The sequence below is a fragment of the Schistocerca piceifrons genome, chromosome 3 (genome assembly GCF_021461385.2).
Source record: "Schistocerca piceifrons isolate TAMUIC-IGC-003096 chromosome 3, iqSchPice1.1, whole genome shotgun sequence".
NCBI lineage: Eukaryota > Metazoa > Arthropoda > Insecta > Orthoptera > Acrididae > Schistocerca > Schistocerca piceifrons.
Genome location: NC_060140.1, coordinates 467832644 through 467853278, shown reverse-complemented (window position 1 = coordinate 467853278; position 20635 = coordinate 467832644).

Sequence of the window (20635 nt, the reverse complement as noted above, 5' to 3'; positions counted from 1 at the left end):
ATGGATTGGGGGTGAGAAATGAGAGAGGAAGCCGTCTGGTAGAATTTTGCACAGAGCACAACTTAATCATAGCTAACACTTGGTTCAAGAATCATAAAAGGAGGTTGTATACATGGTGTCAGATAGCTTATATAATGGTAAGACAGAGATTTAGGAACCAGGTTTACAATTGTAGGACATTTCCAGGGGCAGATGTGGACTCTGACCACAATCTATTGGTTATGAACTGTAGATTAAAACTGAAGAAACTGCAAAAAGGTGGGAATTTGAGGAGATGGGACCCGGATAAACTGAAAGAACCAGAGGTTGTAGAGAGTTTCAGGAAGAGCATAAAGGAACAATTGACAAGAATTGGGGAAAGAAATACAGTAGAAGAAGAATGGGTAGCTTTGAGGGATGAAATGGTGAAGGCAGCAGAGGATCAAGTAGGTAAAAAGACGAGGGCTAGTAGAAATCCTTGGGTGACAGAAGAAATACTGAATTTAATAGATGAAAGGAGAAAATATAAAAATGCAGTAAGTGAAGCAGGCAAAAAGGATTTCAAACGTCTCAAAAATGAGATCGACAGGAAGTGCAAAATGGCTAAGCAGGGATGGCTAGAGGGCAAATGTAAGGATGCAGAGGCTTACCTCACTAGGGGTAAGATACATAATGCCTACAGGAAAATTAAAGAGACCTTTGGGGAAAAGAGAACCACTTGTATAAATATCAAGGGATCAGATGGAAACCCAGTTCTAAGAAAAGAAGGGAAAGCAGAAAGGTGGAAGGTGGAAGGTGGAAGGAGTATATAGAGGGACTATACAAGGGCGATGTTCTTGAGGACAGTATTATGGAAATGGAAGAGGATGTAGATGAAGATGGAATGGGAGATATGATACTGTGTGAAGAATTTGATAGAGCACTGAAAGACCTAAGTCGAAACAAGGCCCCAGGAGTAGACAACATTCCATTAGAACTACTGACGGCCTTGGAACAGCTAGTCCTGACAAAACTCTACCATTTGGTGAGCAAAATGTATGAGACAGGCGAAATACCCTCAGACTTCAAGAAGAATATAATAATTCCAATCCCAAAGAAAGCAGGTGTTGACAGATGTGAAAATTACCGAAATATCAGTTTAATAAGTCACGGCTGCAAAATACTAACGCAAATTTTTTAAAGACGAATGGAAAAACTGGTAGAAGCCAACCTCGGGGAAGATCAGTTTGGATTCTGCAGAAATTTTTGAACAAGTGAGGCAATACTGACCCTACGACTTATCTTAGAAGCTAGATTAAGAAAAGGCAAACCTACATTTCTAGCATTTGTAGATTTAAAGAAAGCTTTCAAGAACGTTGACTACAATACTCTATTTCAAATTCTGAAGGTGGCAGGACTAAAATACAGGAAGCGAAAGGCTATTTACAATTTGTACAGAAACCAGATGGCAGTTTTGAGAGTCAAGGGACATGAAAGGAAAGCAGTGGTTGGGAAGGGAGTGAGACAGGGTTGTAGCCTAGCCCCAATGTTATTCAATCTGTATATTGAGCAAGCAGTAAAGGAAAATTCAGAGTAGGTATTAAAATCCATGGAGAAGAAATAAAAACTTTAAGGTTCACCAGTGACATTGTAATTCTGTCAGAGACAGCAAAGGACTTGGAAGAGCAGTTGAAAGGAATGGACAGTGTCTTGAAGGGAGGATATAAGATGAAAATCAACAAAAGCAAAACGAGGATAATGGAATGTAGTGGAATTAAGTCGGGCAATGCTGAGGGAATTAGATTAGGAAATGAGACACTTAAAGTAGTAAAGGAGTTTTGCTATTTGGGGAGCAAAGTAACTGAAGATTGTCGAACTAGAGAGGATATAAAATGTAGACTGGCAATGGCAAGGAAAGCGTTTCTGAAGAAGAAAAATTTGTTAACATCGAGTATAGATTTAAATGTCAGGAAGTCGTTTCTGAAAGTATTTGTATGGAAGTGAAACATGGACAATAAATAGATTGGACAAGAAGAGAATAGAAGCCTTTGAAATGTGGTGCTACAGAAGAATGCTGAAGATGAGATGGGTAGATCACATATCTAATGAGGAAGTATTGAATAGGATTGGGGAGAAGAGGAGATTGTGGCACAACTTGACAAGAAGAAGTGATCGGTTGGTAGGACATGTTCTGAGGCATCAAGGGATCACCAGTTTAGTATTGGAGGGCACCATGGAGGGTAAAAATCATAGAGGGAGACCAAGAGATGAATACACTAAACAGATTCAGAAGGATGTAGGCTGCAGTAGGTACTGGGAGATGAAGAAGCTTGCACAGGATAGAGTAGCATGGAGAGGTGCATTAAACCAGTCTCAGGACTGAAGACCACAACAACAACAACAACAACAACAACAACAACAATAACAGGGGATATATTACATAGCTATATGAAAAACTATTGTATGTTTTTTTGGGTAGGGGGGGGGGGGGGGGCATTTGATGAGAATTACTAACTATTTTGTGACTGCAGCTCCTGATAATAACTTTTTTTCCTTTCTTTGATCATTATTCTACCTCCACACAGTTACTTACATAATTTACATGTGGTGTATCCATAAATAATTCAAAGTGTTACCTAGGCTGAACTTTATTTAGATTCATTGTTCAGGTGTTGATTCCTGTAATGTATGTAGTTTCCATGAAAGTGTTATCAACTAAAAGATATGAATAATTAAACTTTTTACTGTGGTATGACATAGTAGGTGTCATGTGAGCTAATAGGTATTAATGGGCTTGGTGACACCAATCCTTCTGAAGACAGGTGCACTGACTTTTCAGTAATGTAGTTCAAATAGTATGAAACTAACTAACTATTGATACGATTGCGAGTAACATTTAGAAACAATTACATTTTCCTTTACAGATATTGCCTCTGTGATTGTTAGTTGCAGTCTTTTCTGTTATACTTTTATTGATGTAACTTTTATGCTCAAGATGGCATATTTTATATACTGATTAAGCCATTAACTCAGATTTCTAAATATTTCAAAACATTTTCAATATGGCACTTGTACATGTAAACAAGGTATTCCCAACATATTTGCATAAAAGGGTTTCCTAAATTTTGCTCAATTCGTATACCACCATATATTTCGTAAATAAATTTATGGTTAATACTTACAATCCATCCTGAGTAGCAATATCTAACATTTTTCAAATTACTGTGTAGCTTCTGAAATAACATTTTTCATACTTCAATCTTTAAGTACCATAGTGGTTGTCACCCAAAATAGTCAGTCCTGATTGATTGAGCAAACAAGCACAATCTGTACAAAATCCTGAGTGCATTAGCAACCACACAGCTTCTATATCAAACTGCTTCATAAAAATTCTGGACTCTAAATCTACCACTTAACATCTGGATTTGTATAGAGTTTGGTTCATCAGTTGTTTCTTTCAAAGGTTTATTTTATTGAAAACATAATCATGAGCAAAGTTATTTTCATTATGCTACCACTGTGAAAAGCCTTTATTGTGTTTATTGATTATTGTGCCACTTTACTGAGATTGTGTAACTAATTTTATGTCAGGAGGCAGTAGTGCAAAGCCTCTATCTGTATAAAATATGTGAATGTTAAACCATACCTAGCCTTCACATTGTTTACAATACTAACAAATGTGGAAACAGCCACCTAACCGTAATAGCTGCGTTGCACATGTCATCTACCTGGTCATGGAAAACAGTTTCCACCTATTTCACCAAGACATTGAACTATGAGACTCCAAGAACTTAAAAGAATATGCAGATATGGAACCTTCATAAGATGTATTCTGAAGTTCTGAAGGTAAGCTAATTATGCATAATCCTATACTTACATTTTGCACTGTTCTTCGAGAGAAAAGAAATACTGCTAATTTCACTGTGCATTGATGAGTATAATATGTAGCGTGAAACATTTGTCGTATACCACCATGTTTTACAACTAATATCAGATACAATAATTCTTACATGTCACTATTGCTGTGAGTTGAGTTTCCCCTCAAAATGAAAATGTGCAGAATAAACTAGTTTTTTCATTCTTCAATCACATCAGTAGTCCTGCATATTGCAAATGTAATTGAACTTAGATGCTCCATTAATTAATGTCTGTCTGTAGGCCAAAACTTAACTACTTACTGTATTTCATTATTTGATAAGACTATTTTTATAGCTTGTGGATTGCTATGAGAATGAATTGTGTGTGTAGTGTCTGATGATACTTTCGCCTTGGAACATCTACTGATGTTCTGATCTATTTCACTTTCAATAAGAGAACTGGTATTACTGTTTATTATTACTGTAGTGTTGACAGATTGCCAACACTATGCACATTATTTAAGGGAGGCAGCCATTAAGCAAGCAGGCGGACTTGATGGTCTGAAACAGGATACTTCATAACTGCTATAAAGAAAAGTACGTAGCTGCTGGAATACTTAACTTTAATCCACCATTTGTATACAGCGTTCTTGATGAGACATTTCATACGATAGCTATCAAACTATGTAAGGCTAATGGCGCCTTGCTAGGTCGTAGCCATGGACTTAGCTGAAGGCTATTCTAACTATCTGCTCGGCTAATGAGCGATGCTTCGTCCGTGTAGTCACTAGCAAAGTCGTCCGTACAACTGGGGTGAGTGCTAGTCCATATCTCGAGACCTGCCTTGTGGTGGCGCTCGGTCTGCGATCACACAGTGGCGACACGCGGGTCCGACATGTACTAATGGACCGCGGCCGATTTAAAGCTACCACCTAGCAAGTGTGGTGTCTGGCGGTGACACCACAATTACATCTGTATCATCTACAAAAGGATAATGTTGACATCTAATGACAATGCAACTGAAAGATAATTAATACATAGTAGAAACAATGGAGGACCCAAAACAGAACCCTTTGATACACTATGTCCAATAGCTCATAATGTGCGAGGAACATATAACTTTTACACTCTGCATTCTGTCACGCAGATGAGATGAAAACTGTGATTCTGTTTGTCTACCATTTGACAATATGTCAACCCTTTCATGGGCGGTTCTTTTTAGCAACTCCTCAAAGATAATTTTTTTGCTATCCTATCAGAATTATTTTTTGATAATTTTATTTTTTGATTTAGGACCAAAAACTATGGTAGTACATTATCACCATGGCACCTTTGTGAGGTATTAAATGTATAATGGTAAATGGAGTTTCCACTTCCATGTTGTGAGCTATTATGTGTTGCTATTACATGTAAAAAATAATGAACAGTGTTTTCTGGTTTTATTTTGTTTTCTTTTAGCCTATTTAAAAATAATTGTTACCAATATTTAAGCTTGCTTACCAAAATGTGAAAACAATCCTTGAAACTTTATCATGCAGTATAGGTATGAGCTGGTATAGGTCACAATAATGTATATTGCAGAAGTGAAGCAATGTGTTCCAACAACAGTAGTGACCCCACCATAAACAAAAACTGGTTGTTGTAGCATTTTTCATACACATGATGCAGTGTACTACCACAAGATGTCATGCATAGACAGAGGTGGTTAGACGTATTCCCAAAAGCTTTGTGATACCCCTAAGTTGGTGGTAAGAATGCTTCTCAAGGGCCACAAATGACAGATTAATTTTGTGGTAAGTATACATCCCAAGTCCATTCCAGAAACTACAGTGGTAATCATACTTCCCTACAACCATTACAACACTACTGTTTGGTGGGATATATACTTCCCACAGTCCTGAAAGCTATATTTCGCAACGAACCGAGACTACAGCTTGTGCAGCGGACTGCCACTAGATGCCAGGAGTATACGGAAGTGGTAACACATATTACCTTAAACGCTGTAAAGAAATACATTTAGTGGGAAGTACATCCCCCACATCCTACGACAGGGTTAATTTTTGTATCAGAACTCCATGGTTTACAAATCAGAAGCTTTACTTAGTAATGTCGCAACATATTCCCACCAGTAATAATTTCTTTGATTCTAGTATATCATCTTTCAAGAAAAGCATAGATTGTTCACTTGCTTAGTTAGTACATATTTCTTTACGAAATTTGAAGTTTTTGGTACTGAGAATATTTGCTACACTAATTGTTTGTAAATTTTATTGCACGATGTTTTCTTGGAATGTTTTGAACACTGGCAATAATGGTATTAGTTGGTAATCATCACTGTTGTTGTATCTTCTTTTGGATGAAGTGGATTGACAGGAGCATATTTAAGTCTGTCTAGGATGATATCTTTATCAAAAGATTCATTATGTAATAAATTAATATATACGTTACTAATATTTAAGTTCAGCTGTACAAAATTTGTTTAATTTACTATTGACTTAATCATAAATATCTGAATACTTATTTTTTACAGCATTCATACCATTGATAACTTGGTATAGGTAAGTAGAATGATGTTTCATTTGGTTAACATTGTTTCTGAACACACTTTTTAGAAACCATAGACCATCCATTAAGAAAATGTTTTGACCTAAATTACCTGCTAATGCTGACAAAATTAGAGATTAAAAGATCTGTTGCTTTGAGGCTGTTTTTAACCCTTAAGAAGTTTCCTCATTTTCCTGGTTCATTTTTCAAGCATAATTCTTTTATTGCTTTCATATACAGGTGTGGCTAATTGTCTACTTCAATTACATGCCCTCAGACACACTAGTTAGAATTTTACTACACCATTTGTTACATCGATTAATGCAGTTGTGCATTTCCTGCAATCTAAATAATTCTTTTCTTGATTTCACATGATATTCTGGTTCTGTTTGTAACTCAGGATTTAGGAATGTATAACCCACTTCTACAGGTTAATTTTGTAGGACTGCAGTTTAAAAATGATTATGACTGTTACAGAGTAGCATCTGATTCCCATAACATTTGTTACAAATTGAGAGGAGCTGCATTATATGAAATGACAGAGGACTAAACTATAGCTCCCAAATACGTATACCGTGCTCTAAAATACTGAAATTATATATGACAAAGGGCAGAGGGTAAAGGATGCTCTCTAAAAGATTTAAATTTTAATCCCTACTTAGTAATACATCCTTCTGATTATCCTGTTTAGTAGCAAATCAAATTGTTTCACAAATAGCTTTAAATGTGAATAGTTCTAAATTACCATGCCATCTGGGTTCATGCACATTGTGACTATTATTTTTAACTTTTCATGAATTATTTCTTCTATGACATATGCTTTTAAATGCTGATCATCACACAATTCAGAAGTGCTCCAATAAGTGACAACTCCTGTTTTCTACATGTAAGATCTACTGTAACTTCAATGCTAAGTTACATCCATCTATATTCAGCATCTCTATTTCAGTGATAAAATGATGTTTAAATACAAATATTAAATCTGTAGATTTTTAAGCTGCTGGTCATCTGAACAATTCAAAAGTTCACTGATTTCATTTTAACACTCTTACAGTTTGCCACAATAAGTTGGCTTTAAACTGCTTTTATCTTCATACATTTCAGGCTCAAAATGTTCAGTTAAATTTACTTCTTTCAAAATAAACTCACATAATGGTAAAACTTTGTCAACTGAATGCATCAAACAGTAACTGACAGACTGGCTGACTGATTGATTGATTCTTTCATTCACATACTGTTCTCTTTCCAGGACATGGAACTCGCCAAGTTAAGCATTGATTCAGTGAGTAACTGTGTAGAGGCACAAAACTAGGCAAGAAAATATCGTTGAATGGTGTGCATTATGCACATTCTGAATGTTATTCGGCAAGCCACTTTTGCTCCAAGCTGCACTCAAATCTTTCAATGACAAAATTTCCCCCAAGTTGAAATAGTCTGATCTCCTTACATAGCTGATTTAGAAATCTCTCCTTTAATGAATTTATTGCCCAGTAACTTGTATATAAAATCTCTAAAAGTTTTGCCACTTTTGGTTCATAGTTTTTGAGATAGTTAATTATGAGGTTACCTAATAACAAATTTGCAGCCAAAGTAAATGATCTTCATGCCCTTGTATCCCAGAAGGGATGCATGATACATAACTGCATTATTAATCCTCATTTGAGTAGGCATCTTTTCTAAATAAAATATCATATTTTTATGAATGTCTTTTTTCTTAAAGGTCAACAGGTGTCATGTAAAGTGTCTCGTGCAAATCAGTATTTTGAAATGACAGAAAACAAAGGATTTCTTAAAGTAGTAGTCATTCGCAATATAAATAAAACTTTTGTTGGTGGGTGATGGGTTCTGCTACTACCCGTTAGTAAGTAGCTGGTATCCCCAACATCAGTGGGCCATGCCTTGTAGCTAAGGAAGATTGGCCTTGGGTGTAGGACTTTTTCCAGGCTCCCAAGTCTGCAGCTGGGTTACTTTGTAAAGGTGTCCTAACCTTCTGTGGGTTTCTTAAAACATATCCCCAAACCGCTGATGAATTTAAGAGAATTTCCAAAATCTCATGTTTGGGCATCTTCATTGCTTTCTCAAAGAGCCACAAGAATAAACGAAATTTACAAGAACATCTTTCTCGAGAGATATCAGAAACATTCTCAATCTACCTGCTCCTGTCATACATGCATTCAACATCCTTCCCTGATTGCAGTGTTGAAACTGTAAATTTTGTTCTATCATCAGTTGCTCCTGATATTTTGGATTTTGGCAACAAATGACACGAATTCCCATGACAATGTTTTCACATGTGTTATTTTCCAAACAGTTGTGATGAACTGCTAATTTTCTCTTGTTCCAGCAACTCTTGTAGTCAAAGGAAACCTTTATTTCTAAGAAGCTCTGGTTGATTAAATTGGGATCTTCTCAACTGATATGAAGTCAATTTTGTTCAAGTTTTGCTTACAGAATGTGGGTAAACCAAAAGGTGTGAGGATCAGTTTGTCCTTTGAGTGCTGTGGATTAGCTCATATAGTTAATCATATTACATTGCTTACAATTCCATCAAGTACAGACTTTCTATGACTTGCTCCAAAACAGTTCCACTAAGCATTTACACAAGCATCTTTGAGATTGTACCACTAATTGGTGAAATTCTTGAAATTCTTGTACTTTATTATAGACCTATCACAAAGTGTATGGTTTTCTGCAGATCTGTCACTTTTAGTGTCAGTTAACCCACAAGTTTTGCCAAAAAGAGATGAATAGCAACTGTATTATCTTGGGCTGCTAATAATTTTGGAGAAGTATCTGCCTTGTATTAGCTTAATTTTGATACAGTACATGATGAGAGACAAGGTACTTGATTCTTTCCCCAGGAAAACTCTGGACAGTGTTCTGGATGACAAAGGAGTAATTGTCTGCAAATTCAAGCAGTACAATTACTTCAACAGGCTTAAGGTTTTGCTTCACAGTTTTGGGATACCGTGTTTGATTTTTTGAAATAAAATGGTAAATTTTGTAGTCAGAGATTTTTGATGCCATTTTTGTGACAAAATCAGCTACTGGCAGTTGCTTAGCTCCTAGTGATGCACATCCTGTTGGAATCCACTGTTTGTACTCAATAGGTGAAGGCCATAAGTGATAACCATGTCATCATTCAGTGAGGGTTTTGCAGCAGTGGATTGAGAAGAATGTAAGATTTATTTTGTTGTCAGGCATTGAATTTGGCTTTTTTCAGCCCCTTAAAGACAACGTGGCAGAAATGTTTAGCCCTATGAAAAGTGAAATATAAATGCAGATCAGAAAAGATCAGTTTTCCAACTGAAAACGATCATGGATGATCTGGACTTGTTTCACTGAATAACAATAAGGTTGTGATGGTTCAATTCTGGCGCCAATGGCCACCACTTTGAATTCCCGCTAAGTGGCACCTCTGGTGACCAGAATGACTGAGAAGGTGCTGCAGGATCAGTCATGTCCGTGCTGCTGGCAGAACCTTTTGGAGGGAGGCAACAAAAACGTCTTGTTGTGACAGAGACAGCTGATGAAGAGTGGCTGCTGTCTTTGTCCTGGCGATCCGTTGGACTGGTCAGGGCACATGGTTGGTCGACCGAATATTCCAGACCGTTGTTGGATCAAGTGAGCATGAAGAATTTTATGAATGGGCCTGCTGGAACTGCTGCATAACACAATCTGCTGAGCTGTGGACTCGGAGCAACATAAAACAGCCATATAAAGAGACAGGTGATGTCAGTCGAGATGGTCGATTGCAACTGTTACCACACGTGGATTCGTGTGGCCATTACAGCTTGTAAAGTCACATTTATTGCTCACTTGACTTAATGACTTGGTTGGTTGTAGTGAAGTACATTACTGTTGGGTATCGTGGTTATTGTATTGAGTCCACATGGTTTTGGATGCACATGCTCGTCTTGACAAGAAGCATATTTATTACACTATGTTGAATCCTCTTATTCATTTGATTATTATTGAAAAAGGAGTCGTTCACATTTTGAAAGGGGGCTGTATTTGGATAATGTTAAGGTATGAGCTATCAAGTTAATGTAGTAATGTACTTGTCTATTGTGAAAGGATTACCTGTGGTCATCTTAATATTATTTGTTCTGAAATACAGGACAGTGAACTCAGTGCGTAAATTCAAATCTTTCTTATTAATTGCTACTGAGATCTGAGTGATTTGGTATGCCATGTTAGTTAACAGGATTTGTTACCTACATAAAGATTATCTGTGGGTGCTTTACAATGGATTATTCTAAATGCAGGAAGGTGAACCTGTAACACAACAACACAGTGCCTACATAGAAAATTTTTCCTGCTTTATTAACTATGAACATTTAAATGAAGTGTATAAATATGTTGTGTATATTGTTGTGATGTGTATATGTTTTAATAATTTCCTGTGTCAAAAGTGACCAATGAAAGAGAATGTAAAGAATAGTGGTAGATGCACTGGCCAAGTCAGTGAATATCGTTACCTAAAGTGAAGAGCTTATTGACACTGTCGTACTGTCACTGGGCACAGGAGTGTGGCGCAGTCAGGCAATGTCTGTCAGGTGGTAGTGGAAAATTGGTTAGAAGCAAATGAGTGGGTTGAACACAAGGGAGGGATTCTACTGTGAGAGGAAGCAAGACTTGTTTCACAGCAAGATCCCACATATGGTATCCCCAGGCATAATGTGGATAGGCATAAATTGGATAGGCAGTTGGGCTCAGTGCAAAGCATCAAGGTTAATCAGTGTTTAAGAAGGGCACTGTGGGTTGGTTGGTTGTTTCGGGGGAGGAGACCAAACAGTGAGCTCATCAGATTAGGGAAGGATGGGGAAGGACGTTGGCTGTGCCCTTTCAAAGGAACTATCCCAGCATTTGCCTGGAGCAATTTACGGAAATCACAGAAAACTTAAATCAGGATGGCACTGTGGGCCCAAAGTTTACTGTGGTGAAGAGCCTGTGGCCATACTTTGTTGTGGTATAATGGACCTTGCAACACCAACCGCACTGCTATGAAGTAGTAACTGACCTGTTTATAATTTTGAATTGTAAAAGGCCTGCCAGTGTAGGTTGTAAACCATTCAATTACAAATATTTCAGCAACTTATTGTGTTAAGGCGTGTAATCCTCAGTAATAGCTATGTGACAGGATTCTCTCCGTACCCATAACTAACCGAGTGTGTCATTAATGAACTGAAAGTAAGTGATAAGAAGAGTGACGTTTATTGAACTGATTAATAGTTTAAAATGAAAGTGAACCAAAAGAGTTAGTTTTTTGGACTAGCTGATTAAGTGGTGATTAATGATAAATAATTTAACAATACTTCACATTCTGAAAATTTTGTTTCAGAAGTAATTTACGTAATAATAAGTCAAAGTAGCGAACTCTGCTACCATTTAAAAAACCAGTTATTATTGTGGAACAGACAGTTAAAATATTAAAATTATTGTTTTCAAAAACTGTATCTTTTGCAAGACAGCTTAAGAACACAAACAATCCTGTTGGAGGAACATCTGCAGCTGAGTATTATACCAGAGGTTGAAAATACCACTTCAGTTATAAAGTTCTTTTATTATCACACAAGCAGTTTCAGGCTCTTATAAGCCCATCCTCAGGTATCGTACTGGAAATAGCAAGAGATGGGAGATAATTTTTGTACACAGCAAGCAGCAATATACATAAAAACCAAAAAAAATTTCATAAAAAAGTTTTTAAATCATTTCAAAACTGCTGGTCAGGCTAGGTGCTGTGAAACCTTTGTCAATGTGAAAGTGACACTAGACAGTACTCCAGATGAATGCCTGGGTAGGGAAATAAACAAACAATACCAGGACACTTCCACTTGGTGCTGTGGACTCCGACAGATAACCAACAAGTATTTAAGAAGAAATTAAAAGAATTTCTGAATGACAACTCCTTCTACTCCATAGAGGAATTTTTAGATATAAATTAAGAAAAAAAAATATTAAAAAAATAAAAAAAATAAAAATAAAAAAACACAAAAAAATGAAGTTGTTATATTAACTTAAGTATGTTGTTAAATTAACCTAATTATGTCATGTATTGGAAAATTCGACTCGTTCCACATCATTACAAAATATCGTATTCATGATCCATGGAACTAGTATTAATCTAATCTAATCTAATCTAAGTAGATGTGAAAGAGGAGGCAAATTGGTAAACCAGAGTGGCAAAAGTGCTGCCATATTTTGATGGGGAGAAGAACGTGGGGCCATAAACCTGGCCATTCACAATTTGATTTTGTGTTTCACATTTAAAATGAAGAAAAAACAAAAAATTATGTAAAAAATACACAAAATAAGTTAAAAGTGCATTATACGTAGTAAAGGAGCATATAGAATAGATCAATACAGAACTGTGGTAAAACTGAGTGGAAGTTACAATATTAAATTTATATACAAACCATAAAGCACAATGAAACTTTCCTTTTACACAAGTGGCAAACAAGTTTTTATTTTAGTGGAGATATATAAGTGGCAACGTGAAACAATGTGCCATAGTCATCAGTTACAAGAACATACACACGTGCCACTCCCTATTTACAAGCTCCCGTTACTGACCAAAAGGAAAGTAGTGAAACCTTACAGTCCTCACTGTCAGAAAGTAATATGCCAATTAATAGCTAGCAGCAATAGCACTAAAAGGACACATTAAAGTGGGGTCAGTTTAAAACCTGCTAACCAACAGTCGACAACTAATGGAGGATTACACGAGACTCATTTTACATCATGAAAGACAGGTAAATTTACAATTAGTGAGGGCACAGATGATGACGTAGTACAATAATGCGTCATAGTCATAATGAAATGAAAATTATGTTAACTTATATTAAGGGAGGACAATTTTACAGCTATGTAAAATGAACTGGCTGGACCTCGCGGACCTCACTATGGGAAACAGGCATATGCTGTACATTTGTTGCGCTATTGAAGGCCACAAAAATTATGGCAAAAAACACTGACCCAATTAAGGAATATACATGTATTGTGTACAGTAATCAGGAACCAGAAAGAGACAGAAATGAGACTGGACACAGCTTCAAAAAAGAAAGTTATTCAGCAGGACTGGGTGATTAAGTGCAGTTTGCTCATCCATAATGCCAGACAGATCACAGCAAATGCTGCGAATGATTCCTATTTCTTCTAAACTCTTTAAAACCAGGCCCTCACATTGAATGTGTAGAATGCTGCAGTTTGTGTTTATATATGAAATGGAATGGTTATGATCCTTCAGGTGGTTAGTGGGAGTGGATTTGGAACTGCTAAGATCCTGAAGCTCTCTGAACTGTATGTTAAAGGAGCAGCCAGTGTGGCCTATGTATGCAGAAGGGCACACTCTACACTGTATGTGATAGATGCCCGATTGTGCATAGTGATTGTATTCTATGGTTTCGTGGTGCATAAATAGGTGCCCAGCCTAATGTGGGGTGTAGAAGGCGGGTATAACCCCTTCTTTTCTAAGCCATTTGCCAATCCTGTCAGATATACCAGCTACATATGGGATCCTGCAAAACTCTTTTAGAGATATCATTATTAGTAGATGACAGGGTAATTCCATACAGATAATTGGAAATGGCTTTCGATTCCATTTGCTGATTAAGAAAATCAATATCATTTGGCTGGTAGCCATTAGCATGTGCTATGAATTTAATGGTGTCCAACTCATGCTGGTAATTTTCTTTTGAGAGAGGAGCTCTGGCCGCTTGGTAAAGCATAGCATGAAGAGCTGCCTTTTTTGCTGCTATGGATGAACTGAAGAGCAATGAATAACTGAACTAGTCGTAGTTGGTTTTCTAAATATGTTAATGTAAACATTATTGTCTTCTAATGAAATTTCCAGATCTAAGAATGAGAATGTAAAGCCAGAGTGGTATTCTATCATACACTGAATCTCAGAGTGCATTTTGTTAAAGTCATGTTGAAAAAGTTGCAGCTGGGCATCGGTCCTGTAATAAGGTATGATGTCATCAATGTATCTTTTGTAGCATACTACTCTTTGAAGGTGTTGTGGGTGGGTTGAAAAAAACTGATGTTCAATGTGGTTGATGTAAATATTAGCTATTATACTGGCAATGGGGGATCTCAAGGCTAACCTGTAAGTTTGTCCATATATGGCGTCTTTGAAGACAAAGTAATTATGGTCCAGGACAATTATGGGCAAATGAAGGTATTCATTAATTTTTTGTGAATCTAGACAAGAGAACATCCCTAATTTGATTCAACAATAGGAATTACCTCTTTAATAGGGATATTCGTGTACATGCTTACGATGTCGAGACTTACTAGATTCATACCACTTATTACAGTTACATGTTTGAGGTGTGTAATTAACTCCTCTCTGTTCTTGATGGTATGATCATCATGGAAAAAGTAATGCTCACTGACGAAACTTTGCAATTCCTTAGCCAGTAAGTAGTCTGGGGCATTACTATCGTCGATAATTGGCCTTAAAGGAGCATGTGGCTTATGAAGTTTCACGACGCCCATGAAAGTGGGTGTTCTCGGATTCATCGGTACTAAAGTGTTTTTAAGAAATGGGGTGAATAACACGTGTTTCTTTAAGTGCCTTGTTAATTTCCACGATGAAATTAGCTGTGGGGTTAAATGAGTATGTTTTAAACATGGGGCTGGAGAGGAAGTCCTGTGCTTTCCGTACATAGTCGGCCTCATATAAAACTACTGATGTGTGGCCTCTGTCCGCCGACACAATTATGGCTTGGTTCTCCTGAAGCTTCCTGTTAATGTCATGCAAAATGGATTGGTCCCACGCATGGACATACTTCTTGTGGGGATTCCAGCTTTTCTGATTTTTATGATTTGCTGTGCTAAGTTCTAGCGCACTGGCTTTAAAAATGGCTCTGAGCACTATGCGACTTAACTTCTGAGGTCATCAGTCGCCTAGAACTTAGAACTAATTAAACCTAACTAACCTAAGGACATCACACACATCCATGCCCGAGGCAGGATTCGAACCTGCGACCGTAGCGGTCACGCGGTTCCAGACTGAAGCGCCTTTAACCGCACGGCCACACCGGCCGGCACGCACTGGCTTTATTCAGTTTTTGACAGATGGAGTTTTTTGGGGGGTTATCTGATTTAGCCTCCCTCCAGCACAACGATAGTGTGGGCCACCAAGGAAGAGGCAGTATTTGGATTAAATAGGGATCCAAGACTATAGGCTAGCCCTTTATTTAGAAAACACATTTACTTGTGATTAAAAACCATTATAGTTTGGTTCTCAACCATGTGGTAAAAACTAAAGTTACTTCTAAAGCAGAGTCAATCCTCACACCTAATCTTTCCAGATTCCTGACATGAGAACTAGGAATACAGGGCTATTACAAATGATTGAAGCGATTTCATAAATTCACTGTAGCTCCATTCATTGACATATGGTCATGACACACTACAGATACGTAGAAAAACTCATAAAGTTTTGTTCAGCTGAAGCCGCACTTCAGGTTTCTGCCGCCAGAGCGCTCGAGAGCGCAGTGAGACAAAATGGCGACAGGAGCCGAGAAAGCGTATGTCGTGCTCGAAATGCACTCACATCAGTCAGTCATAACAGTGCAACGACACTTCAGGACGATGTTCAACAAAGATCCACCAACTGCTAACTCCATTCGGCGATGGTATGCGCAGTTTAAAGCTTTTAGATGCCTCTGTAAGGGGAAATCAACGGGTCGGCCTGCAGTGAGCGGAGAAACGGTTGAACGCGTGCGGGCAAGTTTCACGCGTAGCTCACAAAAGTCGACAAATAAAGCAAGCAGGGAGCTATTTTCATCTTTCAACAGGATGGTGCTCCACCGCACTTCCATCATGATGTTCGGCATTTCTTAAACAGGAGATTGGAAAACCGATGGATCGGTCGTGGTGGAGATCATGATCAGCAATTCATGTCATGGCCTCCACGCTCTCCCGACTTAACCCCATGCGATTTCTTTCTGTGGGGTTATGTGAAAGATTCAGTGTTTAAACCTCCTCTACCAAGAAACGTGCCAGATCTGCGAGCTCGCATCAACGATGCTTTCGAACTCATTGATGGGGACATGCTGCGCCGAGTGTGGGAGGAACTTGATTATCGGCTTGATGTCTGCCGAATCACTAAAGGGGCACATATCGAACATTTGTGAATGCCTAAAAAAACTTTTTGAGTTTTTGTATGTGTGTGCAAAGCATTGTGAAAATATCTCAAATAATAAAGTTATTGTAGAGCTGTGAAATCGCTTCAATCATTTGTAATAACCCTGTATTATCCTTCAGACAATCAATGAGATATATAATATGTGCATACGCTTCATCAAAAATAAAATGGGTCAGTTCCTTGAAAAAATTATGGTGTGTTACACAGGCTTTTTTTATTTAAGACTTTTTTTAAAATATAAACGTCTAATTTCTTTAATAATAGCAGTTTTCATGAACTGCTGAATGTAACATGGTGACCTACCAGTAATGCTATTGAACAGTCTTCTCATAAATTATGGATCGTGTTATATGCTACACATGTTTTACTAAAATTAATAGCAGCTGATGTCAGAAAGAGCCTCTTGCGTAAATTCGGAAATTGGCAATATGCTCCAATTGCCCTGTGTGGCATTTTACTACAAACAGTTCTGTTGGAGGAACATCCACAGCTGAGCATTATACCAGAGGTTGAAAATACTGTTTTAGTTGTGTAGTACTTTTATTATCACACGACCGGTTACAGGCTCTTATAAGCCAATCTTCAGGTGTTGTAGTGGAAATAGCAAGAGATGGGAGATAATTTTTATACGCAGCAATACAGCTAAAAAGCTAATTCATAAAAAAGTTTTAAAAACATTTCAAAACTGCTGGTCGGGCTAAGTGCTGTGAATCCTATGTCAATGTGAAAGTGTAGCCAGACAGTACTTCGGACCATTGCCTGGGTAGGGAAATATACAAATAATACCAGGACACTTACACTTTGTGCGGTAGCCCCCGAGTGCCACGGTGGACATGTACTAGGCATGGTGTGCTACTTATGAGTGCAGAACAGGCAGTAGCAGATGTGAAAGAGGCGGCAAACTGGTAAACCAGAGTGGCAAAAGTGCTACCATCTTTTGATGGGAAGAAGAATGCGGGGCCATTAACACAGCAGTTCACAACCTGATTTTGTGTTCTACATTTAAGATGAAGAAAAAACAAAAAACTTTATGTTAAAAATACACAAAATAAGTTAAAAGTGCATTATGCGTAGTAAAGGAGCATACAGAACAGGTCAATACAGAACTGTGGTAAAACTGAGTGGAAGTTGCAATATAAAATTTATGTATAAATTGTAAAGTGCAATGAAACTTTCCTTTTACATGAGTGGCAAATAAGTTTTTAACATAGTGGGGATATATAAGTGGCAACGTGAAACAATGCGTCACAGTCATCAGTTAAAAGAACATACACACATGCCACTCCTATTTACAAGTTCTCCTTAATGACCAAAAGGGAAAGTAGCGAAACCTTAGAGTCCACACTGTCAGAAAGTAATATGCCAATTAATAGCTAGCAGCAATAGCACTAAAAGGACACAAAATTGTTAATGCTTTTGTGGCCACTTGTTGACAAACCGCCTATTGGCTTCTGTCTGGTTCTTCGGCCAATGTTCATCTAATGATTTTACTGACTTTTCACCAGCACTAGTGGCTGGCATTGTCGAAGCTTCAACCTCCAATGCCGGTGGTGAACTGGAGTCGAGCTTGTGGCCGCAGACTATGATGATACTTTCGTGGTGTGGAGCCATGGCGAAGAACAGCTCAGTGATTTCCTAAGACACTTGAACAGCCTCCATGCCAACATAACATTTACCATGGGAGTAGAAAAGGACAAGAAACTGCCATTTCTAGATGTCCTGGTCACAAGGGACGGCAAAAACCTGGGACACAGCGTGTATCGAAAACCAAACACACGGACCGATACCTGCACAAACTATCAAACCACCACCCGAGCCAGAAAAGTGGCATGATTAATATGCTCATAATGAGAGCAGGAAGAATATGTGAGCTGCAGCACCTCAGATGAGAAATGCAACACCCGGAAAGTGTTCTGAGGAGCAATGGGTACTCCACAAATTATATTAGAAGTGTAAAAGAGCCAAACACTTGGTGAAGCAAGGAATTAGAAAAAGAAATGTTGGGTATGGCCTTTCTGTCATACATTCCCAGAGTGATGGACAGAATTGGCTGTATATTGTGCAAACATGGCGTAAAGACGATTTTCAAACTGACAAAGAAGATCAAAGAGTGTCTTAGATTGGTGAAGGAGAAAAGGGACCCACTGGCAATGTTGGGAATATACCATATACCATGCACATGCGGAAAAGTTTATGTCGGAATGACTAGACAACCAATTAACACCAGGATCAAAAAGCATAAGCGACATTACAGGTTGGGACAGGTGGAGAAATTGGCCGTAGCACAGCACACACTGAGTGAGACCGACCACGTAATAAAATTCGCTGACATGGAAGTTCTGGCTGTAGAGAAGTACTATCACATGTGCTTGTTCAGAGAAGCTGTAGAAATACAAAAACACACGAACAGTTTCAACAAGAAAGAGGAAAGCCTTAAGGTAAACGGATCCTGGCTTCCTGTACTGCAGCGAATGACCGTCGCAGGTAGCAAGAGGAGAACCACACCGGAAATGACCGCGGAGAAGCCCTCAGACGTTGGCGCGCCAGGTACATATAGTATGCGGCCACAAGCTCGACTCCAGTTCACCACCGGCATTGGAGGTTGAAGCTTTGACAATGCCAGCCACTCGTGCTGGCGAAATGTTAGTAAAATCATTAGATGAACATCGGCCAAAGAACCCGGGACAGGAGCCAATAGGCAGTTTGACTAAAAGGACACATCAAAAGTGGCGTCAATTTAAAACCGGCTAACCAACAGTTGACAAGTAATCAAGGCTAACATGAGATATGACTTGAGACTCATTTTACATCATGAAATACAGGTAAATTTTCAAATAGTGAGGGCACAGATAATGACACACTAGAATAATGTGCCATAGTCATAGCATAAAATGAAAAACCTGAAAACTTCTATTAAAAGAGGACAATTTTACAGCTAGTAAAATGAACTGGGTGGATCTTGCAGACCCCACTATAGGAAACTGGCATATGCTGTATGGCCATTAAGCCTACTGAAAACCACAAAAATAATGGCAAAAAATACTGACCCTAAAAACACTGTCCTGCGCTCATAGGTAGCACACCATGCCTAGTACACATCCACTGCGGTGCTTGGGGGCCACAGCACCAAGTGTAAGTGTCCTGGTGTTATTTGTATATTTCCCTAACCAAGCAGTTGTCCAGAGTACTGCCTGGTATTACTTTTGCATTGACATAGGTTTCACAGCACCTTGCCCGACCAGCGCTTTTGAAATACACTCCTGGAAATTGAAATAAGAACACCGTGAATTCATTGTCTCAGGAAGGGGAAACTTTATTGACACATTCCTGGGATCAGATACATCACATGATCACACTGACAGAACCACAGGCACATAGACACAGGCAACAGAGCATGCACAATGTCGGCACTAGTACAGTGTATATCCACCTTTCGCAGCAATGCAGGCTGCTATTCTCCCATGGAGACGATCGTAGAGATGCTGGATATAGTCCTGTGGAACAGCTTGCCATGCCATTTCCACCTGGCGCCTCAGTTGGACCAGCGTTCGTGCTGGATGTGCAGCCCGCGTGAGACGACGCTTCATCCAGTCCCAAACATGCTCAATGGGGGACAGATCCGGAGATCTTGCTGGCCAGGGTAGTTGACTTACACCTTCTAGAGCACGTTGGGTGGCACGGGATACATGCGGACGTGCATTGTCCTGTTGGAACAGCAAGTTCCCTTGCCGGTCTAGGAATGGTAGAACGATGGGTTCGATGACGGTTTGGATGTACCGTGCACTATTCAGTGTCCCCTCGACGATCACCAGTGGTGTACGGCCAGTGTAGGAGATCGCTCCCCACACCATGATGCCGGGTGTTGGCCCTGTGTGCCTCGGTCGTATGCAGTCCTGATTGTGGCGCTCACCTGCACGGCGCCAAACACGCATACGACCATCATTGGCACCAAGGCAGAAGCGACTCTCATCGCTGAAGACGACACGTCTCCATTCGTCCCTCCATTTGCGCCTGTCGCGACACCACTGGAGGTGGGCTGCACGATGTTGGGGCGTGAGCGGAAGACGGCCTAACGGTGTGCGGGACCGTAGCCCAGCTTCATGGAGACGGTTGCGAA